The sequence below is a fragment of the Oryzias latipes genome, chromosome 12, assembly GCF_002234675.1.
Source record: "Oryzias latipes chromosome 12, ASM223467v1".
In the NCBI taxonomy this organism is placed as follows: domain Eukaryota; kingdom Metazoa; phylum Chordata; class Actinopteri; order Beloniformes; family Adrianichthyidae; genus Oryzias; species Oryzias latipes.
Window position 1 is genome coordinate 22339563 of NC_019870.2, and position 20674 is coordinate 22360236.

The window sequence follows — 20674 nt, forward strand, 5'->3', positions numbered from 1 at the left end:
AAAAAAGGGCGGCCCACAAGGGATGTTATAAATATGGCCCGACCAGGCTCGGCCATGTTGGAAGTTTGGCGGGGCCCAGCGCCCAGGGGCAAGGACCAGGACCCACCCCCCAGGGACACGAACACCCCCGGCTCAGGTGTAATATGAACCCCCCCACCGCGCGGAGAGAGCACCGCCGGGCCCAGGGAGCCGGCACCCAAGGGACACGGCCGCCATCGCCAAGGGGCCCGCACCCCCCACCAGGGAAGGGGTAGGGGACAGATGGACCCAGGTCCCACCTTCCTTGTAAAATGTGTGTGCGTGTATGGGTGTTTGAGAGGGTGTTTGTGTGCATGTGTGTGTGTTTATGTTTGAATGTATATATTGAAGGGGGAGGGGTGTGTGTACTAAGGGGGGTGCAGTTAAAATTGGCGAGTAGGGCACTAAGGGGACATCTCCTGATTACTCACAGTGATGTCCCCTCACCCTCCACACCAAGGGGCCCTAAATGTCTAAGGTGCGGTTAAAATTGGCGGGTAGGGTGCCAGGAGGACATCTGCTGCTTGCTTGCAGTGATGACCAAGCACCCCCCCTACCAAGGACCCTACATGTCTAAGGTGCAAATAAAACCGAAAGAGGGGGGGCCCACTCCATACGGCAACCATAGGAGGGGGGCCACTCCCAAGTAGCCCCCCCCCAAGGCGTATCGCAGGCTAGACCCCCCACCCCCTCACCCTAATATGAGGTTATATAAGGAAGGGGGTAAGTTGGGGACAGCTGGTAGACTGTCCCCCGGTGGTCAAACAGCCATCCCCCAGCCCACCCCCAGCAAAGGGGCCAGGGCCACCCAGCCCAGGGGCCCACCCCCGGAGGCGCCGACACCCCAGGCCCGGCACCACCCACCCCACACAGAGAGAGAGAGGAGCCAGAAAGCGTCGCCCCCCCCCGGAGCAAGCGCAGGCCCCCACCCCCAGACGCCGGCCCTAGAAGAGCTCTGGTCAGGCCTCGACGGGACCGAGGAGGCCAACCGGCCGAGGCAACCACTGATTGCCTCAGCGGAGACCCCGACCCGCTAGCCCCCCCGACCCGTACTAATAATGGGCCCCCCCTCCCCCCCAGAACGCCCCCCCCACAGGACAGGGCCGACAAGCCCCCCACCCCACCCCACCCCAGACCCCGCAGCCGAAGCGGGTGACACCCAGAGCGACCGGGGGCCCCGAGAGGGCGGTCCCGTCCCGTCCCAGAGCCAGGGAAGGGCCGATCCCAGCCCCAGGTGCAGATGGGCAGCCCATCCAGGCGCCGCTGGGCCCCCCCCACCCGAGCAGGGCCCACCCCCAACCCCCCCCAGCACAGGCAAAGGGACCACCCCCCCAAGCCAAGCCAGACCACCACCCCACCCCCCCACCACGCACCCCCACACCCAAGCCCAGAGGACCACGCAGCGCCCCAGCCCGCCCCACCCAGGCACCGGACCCGACCCCCGACCAACGGAGCCCCCCACCGCCCCCGCCAGGCACCGGAAGCCCCGACCCCCACCCCAAACCACGGCAGAAGGGCAAGGAGCAGCGACGACCAAGCCCCCCACCCCCTAAGTCATGGAGTCAACCACAGGAGACCAGAGAGACTGAATTCTTTCAAAGTTACTTGAGCTTTGGGCTGACATATTTTCCAAGCTGATATGATCAAACAGCAGATTTCTGTGTTGACTTATGTTTATATTTTTCTTGTTTTTCCAATTTATTAAAATAGTTTTTTTGGCAATACAAAGAGTTATGAAAATGATAGATGCTAATCCTTCTTCTATATCGATGGCACTCATGTCACCAAGCACACAAAGTGACGGTGAGGCAGTGATTGAAACCTTAAGCCAGACTGATAAATCGGCACATACCTGCTGCCAGAGAGCCTGGACAGGAGTGCAGAACCACAGTGCGTGCATGTAGCTGTCGGGTAGATTATTATCACAGTGCTCGCAAATGTCTGAGTTACTGAGACCCATCTTGAACATCCTCTGTCCAGTGTAGTAAATTCTGTGAAGAGTTTTGAGATGGATTAGCTGCAGATTTGGACTTTTTGTCAGTTTAAAGGTGTTTAGACAAAGTTCTGACCAGAAGCTTTCATCTGTGCTGATGCTCAAATCTGCATCCCATTTTTTTGTTGGAAGGGCAATATTGTTATCTAAATTACATAAAAGTTTGTATATTTTGGAGAGAGTTCTATTCATTGAAAAATTAATCAGAGTGGTAACTACATCTGGTAGCTTTAAATCGTCGTCTTTAATTTTATACTTTTTAGTAATACTTGATTTAAGTTGCTGATATTCCAAGAAGTTATTTATTCCATGTTTGTCTTGAAGTTCCTGGGGGGTTATGAATCTTCTATCAATAATTACGTGCTCTAGTTGTTTTATGCCCCCTGCATGCCAAGCTGGGAAGTGAATCATTTTTTTGTTAATAAGGATGTCCGGGTTGTTCCAGATGGGTGTCATTTTGCACGGTTGAATTGATGATTTTGATATTTTGAGAAATTCCCACCAGGCTGTTAAGGTGGCATTTATATTAATGCTTTTGAAACAATCCTGTTTTTTAACTGTTTGGCTAATAAATGGTAGCTGTGACAGGTTGATCTTTCCACATAACGCCTGTTCCAAGTCTAACCATGAGTTGGTTTCTGGATTATTTTTTAACCATTTTAAGATGTATTGTAATCTATTTGCAAGAAAGTATTTGTGGAAGTTAGGTAATTCTAATCCTCCACAGTTTTTTGCAGATTTTAAAGTTTTTAGACTAATTCTTGCAGGTTTGTTGTTCCATAGAAAGCTTGATATGGATGAGTCTAATGTTTTGAACCATTTTAATGGCGGTTGTGTGGGAATCATTGAGAAGAGATAATTAACCTTGGGTAAGATTTTCATTTTAACCGTGGCTACCTTGCCCATAAGGGACAAAGGCAGGTTGGTCCAGCGTGTTAGATCGTCCTGTATGCTTTTCAGTAATGGGGTGTGGTTTAGCTGCACCAGTTCTGATAGTTTGGGGGAAAAGTAGATACCCAGATATTTGACATTTCCTGTTTTAACTGGAATTGTGAGTCTTTGTTCCATATTCCTGTTGAGTGGTAATAAAACAGACTTATTCCAATTAATGGAATAGTCTGATATGGAGGAGAATTCATTTATGATCATTGCTGTTTCATTTACAGAATGTAAATTCCTTAAAAACAGTAATATGTCATCCGCATAAAGACTAATTTTATGATGGCTGTGTTTGGTTTTTATTCCTATAATGCTCTCATTCTGTCTTATTGCTGCAGCTAAAGGCTCAATGAATATAGCAAAAAGAGAAGGAGAGAGTGGGCAGCCCTGTCTGGTTCCTCTTCCAAGAAAAAACCTGTTTGAGGTCTGTTTATTAGTTCTAACTGATGCATTGGGGTTGTGATATAATATTTTGATCCAATTGATGAATGCTTCTCCAAAACCAAACTTCTGGAGGGCAGCAATAAGGAACTTCCAATTAACTCTGTCAAAGGCTTTTTCAGCATCCAGCGATAGTACCGTCTTTCGCTCCCTCATGAAACACGGGACCACGGTTCTTCATACAGATGAATTTATTGGCTCTTTATCCACAACTTCAACAACTCCACCAACTTCGCCAACTCCACCGTCAAACTGACAGAACAAATAAATACACATATAAATTGTATAGACATTTCACAGAAATATAAATAATACAAACAAACATACCTCGCTGGCCGCATATAATGAGGGAGGGATGTCCGTGAAGGAACAACAAATATTCAAAACACTTTAACAGCTCTTAACTTCACTTGAACTTCTTTTCTTTGCGATTCACACGTCTTTTCCAGCTCTCCTGTGTTCTCATTAGAATTGTCCGCGCACAACACATCACGCCACAAAGGTTCCGCTTTGGTTTTCCTATTTAACTAAACAAAAAACAACACAAAAAAAAAATACAACCTAGCGTTGCAGCTAAACTCCCACCAAATCACAAATTAGTGATTTCATTTACATGACTTATCTGCAGTCTTTACAATCACTTACAGTATATGAACAATCACGCGTCAACCATGTTACAATTACTGTGCTTCAAGCAGTAAAACTGTCTTTTGCACAGGTCGGTCTAAATAAACAGGTTTAGCAGAGCGTTTGCCTGTATCATCTAAGGTAGAATTGCTAAGCAACAGTTTTACCTTCCTAACTCTACCATCGGCACTTGGGTACACCTCTGTTACTTTGGCTAGTTTCCATCTACAGCGTGGAGAGTTATCTTCCTGAAGGATAACTATGTCATTGACCTTAGTGTCTCTTTTATCCTTCTGCCATGTCTGTCTTTGTTGAAGATTTAGAAGGTACTCTTTCTTCCATCTTGTCCAAAACACATTGGCCAAATATTGCACTTGTCGCCATCTTTTACGCAAGTACAAATCTTGACTCACAAAGTCTCCAGGAGGTGGCGATATTATACTGGATTTCATCATAAGTATATGATTTGGAGTCAAGGGCTCAAAGCTTGGATCATTTAAGTGGTCTGTTGACAGAGGTCTGCTATTGATAATAGCCATCACTTCATACAAAAAGGTACGTAATGATGAACTGTCGAGTCTTTTAGAAGACTGATCCAAAATTGCGGTCAGAACACTTCGAATGGTTCTTATTTGCCTTTCCCAAACACCACCCATATGGCTAGCTGATGGGACATTCATGATGAATTCACATCCATGTTCTTTCAACTGTTCCTCATTCAACCCTTTCATTGCATTCATAAACTCTTTGTTTGCACCGACGAAATTAGTGCCCTGATCACACCGCAACTGTCTGACCTTTCCTCTGATTGCAATGAACGCACGCAAAGCATTAATGAAAGCATCAGTAGTGAGATCATCTAACAACTCAATATGTACTGCTCTGGAAGACATACATGTAAAGAGAAGTCCGTATTTTTTCAGTTCTTTCCTGGCATCTCTTACATAAAATGGTCCAAAACAGTCCATCCCACAATAAGTGAAAGGTGGGGACATTTCCATCCTATCCTCAGGTAAATCTGACATTTTTGGGTCTTGTGTGTTTCTTCTATACTTTCTGCAGACGATGCATTTGTAAATATGAGAGGACACTACTCTGCTACACCCTATGATCCATATTCCGTTGGACCGTAACTCATTGTGAGTGATTCCCCTTCCTTGATGATGCACCTTCTCATGATAATGTTTGATCAGTAAGGACGAAACATGACTTGCCTTTGGCAAAATGACTGGATGCTTGATGTGAGGATGAAGACATGATCTTGTCAAACGTCCACCAACTCTGAGAACACCATGTTCATCTAAGAATGGACTAAGTTTGTAAAGCTGACTGGCTTTGTCCTTTGGTTTTATCTCATTACACCTTTTTATGCTGTTTATTTCTCTGTTAAACGCTTCTTCTTGGGCCAATCTGAATATAAATGTTTCTGCTTCTTTCCGTTCCTCAATGCTGGAAGCTTCATACACTTTAGGTTTAGGTTTAGCACCGTTGATCTGATTAGCAAATTTTTTGAGACAAGCAATTGCCTTTACAGCTCTTTTCCAGTCGGAAAACGTTGTCAGGCGATCTAACAATGTTCTTTGCTCTTCAGCTTTTACATTTAGCACCTGTACCTTCCGAAGCTCTGGATCACTGTCATCTATTTCTCCCACCTTAGCATCTGGAACAGGAAGATTTCTTTCCCACAGAAAGTCTGGGCCTCTGAACCAGTTTGATGCAGTAAGCTGATCTGCAGTCAAGCCTCTTGACGCATGGTCAGCAGGATTATCCTTTGACTGGACAAACCGCCATTGTTCAGGTTCTGATGTTGATTTGATTTTTTGAACTCTGTTGGCCACAAAAACATGAAACCGTTTGGCATCATTATTGATGTATCCAAGAACAATCCTCGAGTCAGTCCAAAAATGCTCCTTGAGATCATTGATTTCAAGTTCCTTCCTCAGCATGAAGCTGGTCTTTGCTGCAACCACAGCAGCAGATAACTCAAGCCGTGGCACTGTAGTTACTTTAGTTGGGGTAACGCGAGCCTTTCCAAGAACAAGTGAGCAATGTACCTTACCACAGTTATCAACTACTCTGAGGTACGTGCAAATGCCATAACCTGTTACGCTGGCATCTGAGAAGTGGTGTAACTCATATTGCTGAACGTCTGTGAAGTTTTCAGGAATAAAACATCTTCTGGTCTTTATGTTCACCAGTTTTTGAAGATCACGGAGCCAAAATTCCCACTGGGATTTGAGCTCTTCTGGCATTGGATGATCCCACCCTACTTTATCTTGACACAACTGTTGCAATATCTGTTTCCCTCGTAGGACGAAAGGTGCAACAAAGCCTAAAGGATCATAAATGGAGGCTACTGTTGACAGCACCCCTCTTCTGGTCAAAGGATGCTCTTTGATTGTCACCCTAAACTGAAAGTTATCAGAGGATACACACCACTGAACCCCAAGAGCTCTCTCAACTATGGGATGTCTCGAGGCTAAATCCAAATCCTTCACACTGTCAGCACAGTCCTCCTTTGGTATTGATTTCAACACCTCCTCACTGTTGGAAATGAACTTGTACAATCTGAGCTTGCCACCACTGCACAATTCTCTTGCTTCCCTGACAAGTTCTACTGCTGCAACTTCAGATGCTACACTCACAAGTCCATCATCCACATAGAAATTTCTCTGGATAAATTGAACTGTGCTGCTATTGAACTTGCCTTCACTTTCACTGGCCAAGTGTTTAAGGCCAAAATTTGCACAGCCTGGTGACGATGCTGCGCCAAACAGATGAACTTTCATTCTGAAGACAGATGGTGGAGAATTTAGATCACTGCTCTCCCACCACAAGAATCTCAAATAGTCTCGATCTTCAGGCTTTACGTGGAACTGATGAAACATACGTTCCACATCACACATTACTGCAACTGGGCCCTTGCGGAATCTGCATAAAACTCCAACTAACGTGTTTGTGAGCTCGGGACCAGTAAGTAAATAATCATTCAGCGCTTTATCCTGGTATCTTGCAGAGCAATCAAAGACAACTCTTATCTTCCCAGGCTTGTGAGGGTGATATACTCCATGATGTGGAATATACCAGGCAGGATGATTATCCAGTTCTTCGGCTGGAACCCTTTCAGCATCACCTTTAGCAACAATGTCATCCATAAAGGACACATAATCTGCATAATATGTTTCATCTCTCAGGAGTCTTCGCTTCAGACTCATAAGACGCTGAGCAACATATTGCATATTGTTTGGTAAATTTGGTCTGTCTTGTTTGAAAGGCAATGGCATCTCAAAATGTCCGTCCGATTTATGCTTGATTCCATTTCTTAATTTGCTTAAGAAATCAAGATCTTCCTGGGAAAAGGCTGCTTCTTCAACTCTTTCACTGAAATCTGACTCCAGCATTTTAAGCACTTCGTCAGGAGTGGCAATCTCCTTAATCTGAGTCCTACACACGTAGTGTACTTCACGTTTAAGTTTCACTGTTGTTTTGGTTTCAGGTATCACTTGCTTTACAACAATGCGGTGACTTACACCTATTGCATCACTTCTGATTTCCGAGGGATCACAATAACTCACTATGCTCCAACCTAAATCAGTTTTTTGTGCATAAGGTTGGCTTTCTTCTCCACACACAACTTCTCTGGGTAAAAGAGCCTGAGGGCAATTATACCCAATTAAGAGACCAATGTCACATTCCCTTTGTGGTGAGATATATTCAGCAAGATGCTCCAAATGAGGCCATGCCTTGGCAGTTTCTGGTGTTGGGATATGTTTATGATTAGCTGGGATGAACTCCCGGGTATACACTACTGGCACTGTGATTCTTTTAGAACAAGACAGTCCTCTGATTTGTAGACCTTGAATTCTTTCACATGGCACGATGGTTGCCCTTGATGACATTGTAGATAACTTTAATTTAACCCTTTCTGAGTTTACATCTAACCCAGCAACTACTTCGTCCAAAATGAATGAAGAATCACTTTGTGAATCTAGCAAAGCATAAGTAAGAACTTCCTTTGTCGGATCACTTTGTGTTGAAACATAGACCGGTACTATTGTTGAGGTTTGTGTGCTACTTTTCTCATTTACAACTCTGTTAGATGTAGTCTCCTTGAAAACATCTGTTTCTTGTGGTTGCACTGTAAAAAGTGACCTTTTTTCCTTAACCTCTACAGTTTCTTTAGCTTGCTCACTAGGAAGCTGCTGTTCTTGTTTTGGGCGCTCTTCGTGTAGACACGATGGGTGGCGCTTTGAACAAAAACTGCATGTCATCCGACTCTTGCAGTATTTGGAATAATGACCAGGATTTAAACACCCAAAACAAAGTTTCTCACTTTGTATGAATTTGACACGCTCAGCAATTGGCTTTCTGATTAAGTTCCGACAGTTGTGTAATAAGTGACCTACTTTTTTACAAAAGCCACATGTGTCTGTCTTCCTTTCACTAACGTTGGTTGTAAAGCTTTTTGTCCCGATGGTTTGACCTTTGGATGATACAAAGTTTTGCGGCTTTATTTTACTCTTATCCGACTGATCTTGGTGTAGAGCAGTATAAGATGTTATAGGATTACAAGCAATGTTTGCCTCCATCGTCAGGAAAGTTACAAAATAGCCGAACTTTGGAAATCGTCTGTGTTCCAGTTGGTACTCTGTGGCCTTTCTGTTCCACGCTGTGCTCAACCAATCAGGTAGTTTTGCTGCCATTTTCTGATTTTCGATTGCATCGTTGAGAACATTAAGATTCTCATTTTCAACCATCGCTGACTCACAACTGCGCAAAAAATCCACAAACTTCCTCAAATCTGAACTTTCTCTGTGTGCTATTTTTGGCCAGGCATGCAACTTATCTCGGAACGCCTTTGCTATAACAAATGGTTCGCCGTATCTTTCATTTAACAAATTCCATGCCTTCTCATAAGATGCTTCTGATCCAGTTAGAAAAAAGCCCTCTAAAGATTCTCTCGCTGCTCCTCCCACATATTTCTGAAGAAAGAACATCTTTTCTGCTGCTGGAATGTTTTTTCTCTCAATTAATGTCTGAAAGGATGATTTCCAATGGCTGAACTTCAGTGCATCCCCACTGAAAATGGTTGGTTCTGGTATGGGTAACCTGTTTGCAGACAACGCCTCAGCTAAGACTTTCACGAGCTCCACTGTGTCTTTCTGAGAGTCACCCTTTGAACTTGGAGCTGTGTCAGCGTATTGATTCACAGACTGTTTCCTAACTCCTTGATCCAGATGAGTTACTTCAGGACACGCAGGTACTGCTTGTGTTGGATGAAACTCATTTTCATCATACACCTTAAGCCTTGCTTTAGCTGCATGTAACCTTTTAAGTTCTTCTAAACGCTCAACCTCTCTTTTCAAGTTCTCCACAGAACGCTTTCTCTCAACATTCTCTTCTTGTTGTCTCCTTAAAAGAGCAGCTTCTTGTTTTTCCTTCATGATTTTACGTTCAGTCTCTTCTCTTTCTCTCTCAAGGCGACGAGTGTAAGCAGCAGTTTCTTGATCTGCTGTTATTAACTTATTCTCAGCCTCAAGTTTCTCCAACTCTTCTCTACGACACTCTTGCTCAGCCATAATCTGCAACACAGCCCGTGTGGCTGCATACTCTGCTGCTGCTTCTTGTCTACTGAGTGCGGATGCTACAGAGTGACTCAAAGTCCTTTTAGAGTGGTCAGAGACCGGAAGTGAAACACTAGAACTTGAAGATGCGAACACTGAACTAGCATCAGGCCAAACAATCTCCTCCCTTTCCCCTCGTGTCTGTGACTGTGCATTTTTGATTACAATCTTGGTTACTGACACAGCCTTATCCAACTTATGACGCATGTCATGAGGTGGACTATCTGTACATCTGTACTCATCATACACACTGTTTAGTGTTAACAGTTCCTTTTCTACAGAACTAATGTGTTCCTGCAGAATGTCATTAGGATCCTGTCTCATTACAGATTTTTTAGCCAACTTAGTTAAGGCTTTCCATCGTTCGTAGATGGTGTCAAAACGTAGCATGAGTCCCTCTAACCTTTCTCTTTGAAAGACTTTTCCCCTTTCTGTTAATGTACGGGCTCTTTCACTTCGACGAGGTTCTTCATGTTGCTCTGTAGCCACGTCTGCTGGTTCTGGCTCTGCAGCATGTTCTGTATTGCTTTCAGTCCTTTCATCAGGTTTCAACATTTTGATTTATAAATGGTAGTTATCCCTATTCTAACTTTAATATAACAGAATTTTCTTACATATCTAAATCAAACATAAACCCAGAAACTTCAATAACAAAATTAAAAGGAAACTTATATATATCAACTTATCAAATGTCAAATGTCAGTCTTTGTCACACTTCAAAACAAACACTTGTTTATCCGTCTTGTGAACATCTTCTCGAACTAACACAGGTGCAAAAGCGTTTTTTTTTGTAGCTTATCTGCAGTTCCCGTCTTGATGAACTGGCGGGACGGTCTGGTGACGTCACGCTGATGAGCAGGCTCCGAGTTTGACTTTCGCTCCCTCATGAAACACGGGACCACGGTTCTTCATACAGATGAATTTATTGGCTCTTTATCCACAACTTCAACAACTCCACCAACTTCGCCAACTCCACCGTCAAACTGACAGAACAAATAAATACACATATAAATTGTATAGACATTTCACAGAAATATAAATAATACAAACAAACATACCTCGCTGGCCGCATATAATGAGGGAGGGATGTCCGTGAAGGAACAACAAATATTCAAAACACTTTAACAGCTCTTAACTTCACTTGAACTTCTTTTCTTTGCGATTCACACGTCTTTTCCAGCTCTCCTGTGTTCTCATTAGAATTGTCCGTGCACAACACATCACGCCACAAAGGTTCCGCTTTGGTTTTCCTATTTAACTAAACAAAAAACAACACAAAAAAAAATACAACCTAGCGTTGCAGCTAAAACCGTCATTTCCTGGTTTTTAATGGTGGCAAAGTCTATTATATTAACTAGTCTACGGACATTATCATCCGAGTGTCTGCCTTTGATGAATCCAGTCTGGTCGAAGTGAATTATGTGAGGAGTGATTTTTTCTATTCTCTGTGCTAGTGCTTTGCAGATAATTTTTACATCTGCATTGATTAGAGAAATAGGGCGATAGCTTGAAGGACTAGTGGGATCTTTGTCTGGTTTTAGAAGAAGAATTATGTTGGCTGAGTTCATGTTAGGTGGCATTGATTGGCTCTCATTAATAGATGTGACAGTTTTATAAAATGTTGGTGCCAGTTGTTCCCAGAATTCTTTATAAAACTCAGCAGGAAAGCCGTCAGGCCCTGGTGCTTTACCATTGGGCATAAGTAACAGAGCTTCATGAAGTTCAGACGGCGAGAGCGGAGAATCTAAGTTTGTGATTTGATCCTCATTTAGCCTGGGTAGGTTTACATTATTAAGAAATGAGTCAATACTTTGCTCTGACGGATTGATCTGCGGTGTGTACAGGTTTTTATAAAAGTTTTCAAATGCGTTATTAATTTTGACCGGGTCATGGGTGACATTTCCTGTTTGGTCCATAATAGAGGTGATTGATGATTTTTCTCTGTTAATTTTAAGCTGATTAGCCAGAAATTTGCCAGATTTATTAGAGTTTTCAAATCTTTCAAGTCGTAGCCTTTGTATTTGAAATTGTGTTTGTTTATTAATGATGTCATTTAACTGCAGCTTTAAATTTTTCAGATCTCTCAGAATGTGTTCCTGTGCAGAAGCAGCATAAGCAGTCTCCAGGGTTTTGATTTTACTTTCTAATTCTAATAAATCTGCTTTCTCTTTGCGTTTTTTGTGCGTTGAATAAGAAATGATTTTCCCTCTCATGACTGCCTTTGCTGTTTCCCAAAGAACGCACGGTGGGATGTCTGGAGTATTGTTGAAGTCTAAGAAGGTTGCCCACTCTTTTTTAAAGAATTCAAGAAATTCCTGGTCCTTTAACAGAGACGTATTAAACCTCCAGGTTGTACCAGAGGGTATGGATTTTTCCCTAGAAATGTTTACAGAGACTGGTGCATGATCACTGATAATAATTGGATGGATATTGGAGCTTTGAATATTTTTTAAAAGAGAGTTACTGATTAATAAATAGTCTAAACGGGAGTGTGAATAGTGAACTGGAGAAAAAAAGGTGAACCCTTTAGTGTTTGGGTGACATGAGCGCCACGCGTCGCAGAGACCCAGATCATTCATGTACTGCTTTAGAATACTTGCAGACCGCCATGTACGCTGGTTTGCTGCTGTGCTGAGTCTGTCAAGTTCAGGGTCCAAAACAAGGTTGAAGTCTCCTCCTATAATGATTGTGGAGTCAGAGTGAACTGAGAGTGAGGTGAAGAATCTGTGAAAGAAGGAAGAGTCGTCAACATTAGGACCATAAACACTCACTATACAATAGTCCTTATTCTGAATGGATATATTAATGATTACAAATCTGCCTTCTGGGTCAGTAACTGTATCCTTATGAGTAAAATTAAGATTTTTATTAATTAAAACAGCAACTCCTCGTTGTTTGGAGTTGTAACTGGCAGAGTATATAACTGGAAATTGTAAGCAGCACATAAGGTGATCCAAAGAATTTGATAAATGGGTCTCCTGCAGTAGAGCTATATCTGCTTTTAGACCATCCAGGTGATTTAACACTTTCAGTCTCTTTGGCTCAGAGCCAAGTCCACGCACATTCCAGCTAACGATGTTAAGACTGTTCATAACTGCTCTGGCTGAAAAGGTGTAAAGCTAAGTAGTGCTTGTGTACCAGTCCGTGTGCGCGTGCCCGCATTGAGAAGCGCTGTGCGCGTGAACGTTTTCTGGCTATGTGAGCTGCGTGTCGCGTGCGTCCTATGAGAGCCTGTGTGAGGTGATTGCAGTATGTCGGCGTGTGTGTGCGGGATCGCATGTGCACGCCCCTGTGTGCGCTTGTGTGTGCGCGCGCCCGTTCCGTGCATAAATAAATACTTACCGAGGATGAGTTGCTTCCAGGTGATTTACATATAATGAGGGGGGAGAGGGGGGGGGGAGAGTAAAGGAAAGAAAAAAAGAGATAGAAGGGAAAACGAAAACAACAACAAAACAACAATAGAAACATCAGTGGGACTGAGGTGACGAAGAAAAAAAAAAAGACTGTTTTCCTGCGATCGAGGTGTGGATTATTGATGATCCGGTTTTCCATTCATTGAAGTAAGTTTAGCGGGTTTCTTCTGGGCAGCGCAGATGTTCTCAGCGCGGATCTGAAAGCCTTCAGCACAGCCAGGGGGTGATCTCCGGGTCCCGGAACAGCCGGCCGTCCACGTAAAGTTTGTCAACGGCCACAATCGCTCTCGAACCAGCAGCAAGATGCTTCCTCCTCAGCGGGAACAGGATCTTCCTTCTACGGAGGATTTCTGCCGGGAACTGGTCATTAACGCTGTAATGCGTGCCTCTCAGTTCCCGTCCGCGGCCCTTCACCAACTCCTTCTGTTTGAAATGTTCGAATTTAGCCACAATAGGACGCGGGCGCTGGTGGTCGGACCTTCTTCCTCCGAGGCGGTGAACCCTGTGGAAAGAGATCTTCTGCACCTCCTCCTTGGGGAGCTTCAGGTGGACCTGTAAAAAGGATCTAACGGTGGCCTCGGGGTCTTCTCCTACCTCCTCTGGAACCCCCGCGACCACTAGATTGTCCCTCATGCTCCTCGACTGAAGATCCAGGAGGGTTTCCTTTATGGATCGGTTCTCCTCGGAGAGACGGGCGGTGTCATTGCTCAGGGTCTTCACGGTCTCTCTGAGGGCCTGGTTCTCCGCTGCGAGCTCCCGCACCTGCTGCTGGCTGAATTCCAGAGACTCCCGCAGACCTTGAAATTCTCTATGGAGGATCTCCAGCAAATTGAGGCGGCCATCAAAGCTGGAGAGCTTTTTGTCAATCAAATCCAGGATATCGCTCATTCCGCTGCCCGGAGAGGACACAGCCCCGGGAGAGTCCTCAGGCCGTTCACGCTTGGCGGAGGGGGTGGTGGTGGCGGTTCTGGGCTTCACCATGTTCCAGGTATTAAAACACTCGTCAATGAAATTCTCCAGGTCCTCCAGGCTGACAGAAGCTTAATACTCTTAACAGGTTGTGTTAGTTAGCAGGAAATATTTTAATATGGCGGAAAAATGAAACAAGATCGAAAATGTTTGTTCAAATGCTTACGCGCCGCCAAGTCGACTCACCACACTCGTCTCGCTGGGTCTCGCGATACTACAGCATCACCCCCCATAAATCTTTAATTATGTTTGACTACACACGTTTGGCTACCTTTTGAACTGTATTTAGGCTTGTGATTATGATGCTCTTAGCTTGTAAGCAATTTGATTTCCTTTATGATTAACGAAAAATGTAATAAACAAGCCATCAAACAAAAAATCCCTCCATCAAAAAACTAGTAAGGATTTAAGTGTACATCTCTAAAAGAATAGATAACAAATGTATAAGCAAGAAAATGATTCTCTGAAGTTAAATAGTAGAGAAAGGGTTAATGTGCATCTCCAGTATTTTGCTTTTGATACTTGTCACACTTAAAAACCCATTTGGTCCGTGATGCTACAAGCTTCGAGCAGCAGGCGTCACCCAGGAGATTTATTTGAGTTGTATGAGGATGTTGGAAAGATTGCTGGCTCTTAAAATAATTTTTTTTAATCAGCACAGAACAGGTGAACACAGAATATATTTCTTCTATTGAATGTGAATGTGTGTGTCATGTTTGTTTGCACTCACTAACAAACAGCTCATTTTGAGGAAAAATGAAATGAGCTGAACTGAAGTCTGCTCTCTTGGGAAGGTTAAACTAGCTCAGACTCCCTGGAAGGTGTTCGCAAACAGAGTCTGGAGACCTTGTTGTTTTGCGTATTTATTGCACATATTGTTTGCCACTCTGTACAGTCTTGGCTTTAATATGCATGAATATTGCAGATAAAAGGGTAAAGAAAAATTACATTTTAGTAGGTCCCTTTCTAAAGTATTACAGAAATACTTTGGGGGCCATAAGAAGTCTCAACATCGCTGTGGCGATGCTCCTGTGGCTGAGCTGTCTTCTGGTATAGATTCCAAATATACTTTTCTCTAACAGCAAAATCATAAGACTATTTTATAAATACAGTCATGTTTTCATGCCTGTATTGTGTGGGGGGTTGTGGGCTTTACGTGTCAATGGAGGGAAAGTGGAGGGGGAGGGAAAAGGAGTACATTGGGAAGTTTACATTTTATTTTATTTATTTTTTGCTGCTTTTAAATCTTCAGAGCTTTGAGCTGCTCAAAGCATAAAAAATGCTTCTTTTATTTAAAAAAAAAGAGCTTGATTTGACTTGATATAATATCTCCTATTAAACAAAAAAGAAGAAAAAGCTTTTGCTAAGAATTTGGGTTTACTTCAGTGTAAACAAAATTAAATTACATTTTCATTGCACTTCTTTTATTGCACATCTGGCTTTACAAAGTCAAGAATGTATGAACCTATTGGTGATGACAAAGCATATAAAATCAAGGTTTGACCAGCACAGCCATTCTGGTGAAGTATGATGAAAACTAAAAATCATGACAGCATAGCCTCAGAGAACAGAGCATGGGTGCGGAGTCCAACAAGTCATCATCAGTTTCTATTACTGTGGTGTGCTTGTTGCCAGCATTTGAGGCCTGCTACAGGGGAATTAATGGCCTGGGTCAGACAGGAGCCGAGCAGAGCCAATCATATGAATAAAGGTGAAATATTGGATTTGAGCCTATACAAGATCGAACCTGCTTAAATTGAATAAGCCTACAGTTACGGATTTCACTTCAGTACAAACAACGTAAGATGCACTCCACTTGAGACTGAATATCCATGTGGTTGGATTCTAAAGCTTTGTAAACTCCAGGTATTTTACAGCAATGCTTACATGTGAAAATAACTTGCAGCTAGGCTCTGTCATCAGCAAAAATGAATGAGGAGTGAATGAATAATGGACACATTGTAAGTACTTTGAGCATCTGGAAAAAAAGATACATTTAATTCATTATTATTATTAAGGTCAGGGTTAGGTATTGTGGGTTAGGTATTTCACTGTCAGCAAAGGAGCTTAGAGAAAAAATGTACAAAATTGAAGACTTTTTTAGTCCAATATGTTTATGAATAAAGTAACTAAAATGTCAAATTAAAAATAATTTTACAGGAGAATATAAAGAAAATCACTTTTGACCATGTATTAAGGTTGACTTTAGCATTAAGGAGAAAAAAAGTTAGCCATGTTGGTTCTTTGACTCTGCTCAAAATATTTTTAAATAAATATAAATAAATATGAATAAATATTTTTATTTTTAAATAAAGATGTTTTAATTCGTTTTTATTTTATTTGACACAATCATATAAACATGGTGGGCAGTTATATATTGATGAGCCTCAGCACTTCATCCCTAGTAAAGTGGGAGTGTCGCAGAATGTGAAATATTGTGATTTCTATAAATAAATATTAGAATATACATTCAAAGATGTGGACCTTATTCTTTGTTCATTTTTTGGACAATGAATGTGTCTTTACATATAAGGGACAGATACCTGCAGGGGCAGCCAGCCCTGTGATAGTATGAGTCCACAGTGTAGTTGGAAATGAGAGGAGCAGATGGTCAAATAATTCCCAGGGTTTATTTCTGTAGAGTTCTGTCTTTACGGCTCATATATTGACTTAATTACAAGACAAGAAGGAGAGTGAACTCATTTAAGAAGGAAATAAAGATGCTAAGAAATTTTCATCAGGCCCTGAAGGAGGGAATGACACTTTTTTTTTTTTTGAAAAGGGGTCCCATCTGATCAAATCCAGTTTATCACCAAGTATTGATCTCTCTGGAAATATTATTGCACTGTGTTGCTAATTTGAATATACACACACACACACACACACCCCCACACACACACCCACACACACACACCCCACACACACACACACCCCCACACACACACACACCCCCACACACACACCCCCACACACACATATAGGGGGTTGGGGGGGTTAGGGGGGGTGCGAAACATTGTCTTTTTCCTAGGGGGGGCCTATATATATAAGAATGAAATTCTACATATTCACTGGCTGAAACTCACTGTACTCCAGTGCTTCTCAATTAATTTTTGCCAGGCCCCCCCTAGGAAAAAGACAATGTTTCGTGCCCCCCCAACCCCCCACACACATACATACTTGTGCGGTGACAATATATTAGGTAGGTATCTATGAAAATTGTGTAATTATACCTAAAATTGTATCTTTTAACAGTAATAAAAAAAATCAACATAAATCCACTTTCAACAAATATTAACTTTATCTAGCCACGCAGAAACCCTGTTGTAGTGTAAAACAGAAAAGAAGCTTAAAGTGCCTGAAATTAAAAAAATCTGTCATTCATAATTTAAACTACAAACATTTTGACAAACTGAACCATTTGATGCTGAGAAAAATAATTCAATCAATAATATTGAATCTAAATTGATCTGAAACGGTAACAGCACCAATATATTTAACGTTTTTAGTCTGAAGAAATAGATAAAAATATTGTGCTGATTTTTTTTTTAAATGATGGATAGTTTATTTATGATCTTAAAGTGCAGCTGTTTTCCTGCATTACCTGCTGTCTTTCTGTCTGTCTCACACCAACTAAACAACACACATTGAAATGTCAAAAAAAGTTAATAAATAATGACATTATTAGCATGAGCTGAGGAATCTAAAGACATGCGGTGATCCTGGTGTTGGGCAACAGGCAGCTTTCCGCGTGCGCCATTCCACCTGGCAGTCAGAGCCCACACAACCCCTCCCCTTTCGTTCTCACTCACGCAGCCGCTTGTGACACGAGACAGGAGCAGCTGCACGGACGGGGATTCAAAGGTTTCAGGCTGTTCAAACTCTTTGATATAACAGACAATGGGAAGCGAATAGTGGACCAGATTTTTTTTCACCACCGCCCCCACGTTAAATTTGTGCACTGGACAATTGCCCGTATTACCTGTGCATAAACCGCCACAACCGAGCGCCCCCCCTGGCATCGCTTCGCGCTGCTCCCAGTTTAGGAATCACTGCAGTACTCCATGAGCACCTGCCAGCACAAATGAACCAGCAGCTGAGAGATAGGACTCACCCCCAATGTCAAACAGAAGGGCCAACGATCCTGATCCAAAAGGATACCTCAAAGAGGGCAGTACCATTGAACTACCAGACAGATACCTGTCTCTCCACAACATGGAAGCTCCTGTCAGGCATCATTGCAACCAGAATAAATAGGGACATGGATCAATACATGAGGAACGCACAGAAGAGCATTGGTAGAGACTCCAGAGGAGCCAACACCAACTCCTGGTTAACAGAACAGTCGCTCAAGACTGCAGGTCATGACATACAAACCTGTGCACAGCCTGGATTTATTAACAAGACTGGCTATGAATACTGACTCAGAAATGGGGCCACCAACTGTCATCTCCTCTACATGGACAACATCAAGCTATATGCTAAAAGCCAACATGACATTGACTCCATGATCAACACCACCAGGATCTACAGTACTGACATTGGGATGTCATTTGGGCTCAAGAAATACAGTCAGATGGTAACAAAGAAAGGCGAGGTAGTTCACACAGGAGGGGTCTCACTCCCAGAAGAAACAATAGAAGAATTTGAGGACAGTTTAAGGACCTCGGAATCCCACAGGCAAACAGAAACCTTGAACAGGCAACAAGGAAAGCTGCAATGGCCAAATACCTCCAACGAGTAAGGCAAGTCCTGAGAAGCAAGCACAATGGCAAGAACAAGACCTGGGCAATAAACAGTTAGGCACTGCCAGTAATCAGATACCCTGCAGGAATAATAAAATGGCTAAAGGAAGAGATAAAGTCCACGGGTGTTAAGACAAGCAAACTCATGAATCCAGACGTGGAAGGTTTCATCTCAAATCCAGCACCTTGAGACTGTATGAACGCCGCAAGGAAGAAGGCATAGAACTAGTGAGCGTGGAAGCCACTAGCCACGATGAAACATCCAAGATGCATGACTACATCAACCTCAAGGCCCAACAGACTCATTCTGGTGAAAAAGCTCATTCTGAAATAAATAAGTAATTCTGAAAAACTGCAGTGTGAAATAAAAACAAAGCTAATTTGGAAAATATTGAACATGAAAAACAAGCTCCAGAAAAAAGCCATAGAATTTTAATAATATTAAACATGATTAAAAACAAACATTTAAAAATGCTGTTTTAAAATAATGAACAGGTTTTTAAAGCAAATTGAAATATATTCAATAATATAATGACTAATTTAAAATCTGAATGTGTTAGAAGGGTATGTAAGGCCTGGAGGGTTGAAATATGGGGTAAACAAAAAACTTAATAAGGATATTGAAGAGCTAGGGAAATGATCTGGGGAGAGCGCACGCACACCAAAGAGGACCCGAGTTTTTGGCCTCAATGAGAATTTATTCCAGCACTAAAAATATGAATGGCCACAGGGTTCCAGTTAAAAAAACACTTAAATGAGCATGGGATGTGTCTAAAAATTCAAAGGCAAGATTAAAAACAATAAAACAAGATAAAAATCCTAAAAGCAGTTAAAAGAGAATAAAAGAGGGCTAAAGGTCCAAATAACGGTTAAAACCCCTTTAAAATGCAGCTTAAAGGGATGGGTCACTGATCCCAACCAGGGGGCGTCCTCTCCACGCCAGACTTGGCCCTTGGGGTCGACTTCTCCCGACGCTGCGCCGAGGATCCCTCCGGAAATGCACACCTGGACCTGGGAGGCGGGGCTCCCCTCGCCTCTGGGGTTGCGCGTAACGCGGACACTCCTCCGTGTCACCTCCAGCTGGCCCTCCGGACACGCTGGAAACCTGCGGAGACAGGCAGACGGCAGCACCAAGCAATCTCCGATGCAGGCTGCCACCAGCCTTCCTGCCGACTTAGTTCGACCAGTCTGCAAAATCACGTCCGGCTACTTACAACACAGGCAGGGTCCCTGCCCTGCCACTGCGTGTTGACCGCGCTGCAGACTGGTGGTTCCAGCGTTCCAAGCTCTCCCGGTGCGTGTGCGGTCACGGTGGGTCCTGACTGCGTCTTTCACTCCGGTGATCCAACCGCGCCCCGTGTGCGTATGCCCTGCTGCCGGCATGCGACTTCCCTGCGTGCGGGCGCTATCTCTGCCGGCGTGCGTGCGATCTCTCTGCCGACGTGCGACCTTCTTGCCGGCTTGCCCTCCGCGGCCGGCGCGTGGCCGGCGCGTGACGTCTCTGCCAAAACGTGGGCCCCTGTGCTTTTCTCCTGAGGACTTTTATAGTTCTCTTCTAATTTGGAACAGGTGTTGTTGGTCGCCAGCTGTGTTTCATAGTATGCAAAAAACAGGTACCACAAACATGCAAAACATGCACAAAAGAAAACACACTAAAACATGCAATTTCCCCACATCATCACATATGCAGGTTTTTCACAATTTCATGATCTTTCTGTATATTTATGAGAGATTTATTGGTTTATTGTGTGATTGCACAAGGTCATATTTATGTTTTTAATTATGAGCAATTTGGGTCTCCATATTCCTCAGTCTGAAGTTTTTTGTCTTGATGGACCATTCTTCCAGAGGGCAGTAGGTTGGGCCGGATGGATGGAGTCTTTTGTGATGCTGCTGAAGCAGCGTGAC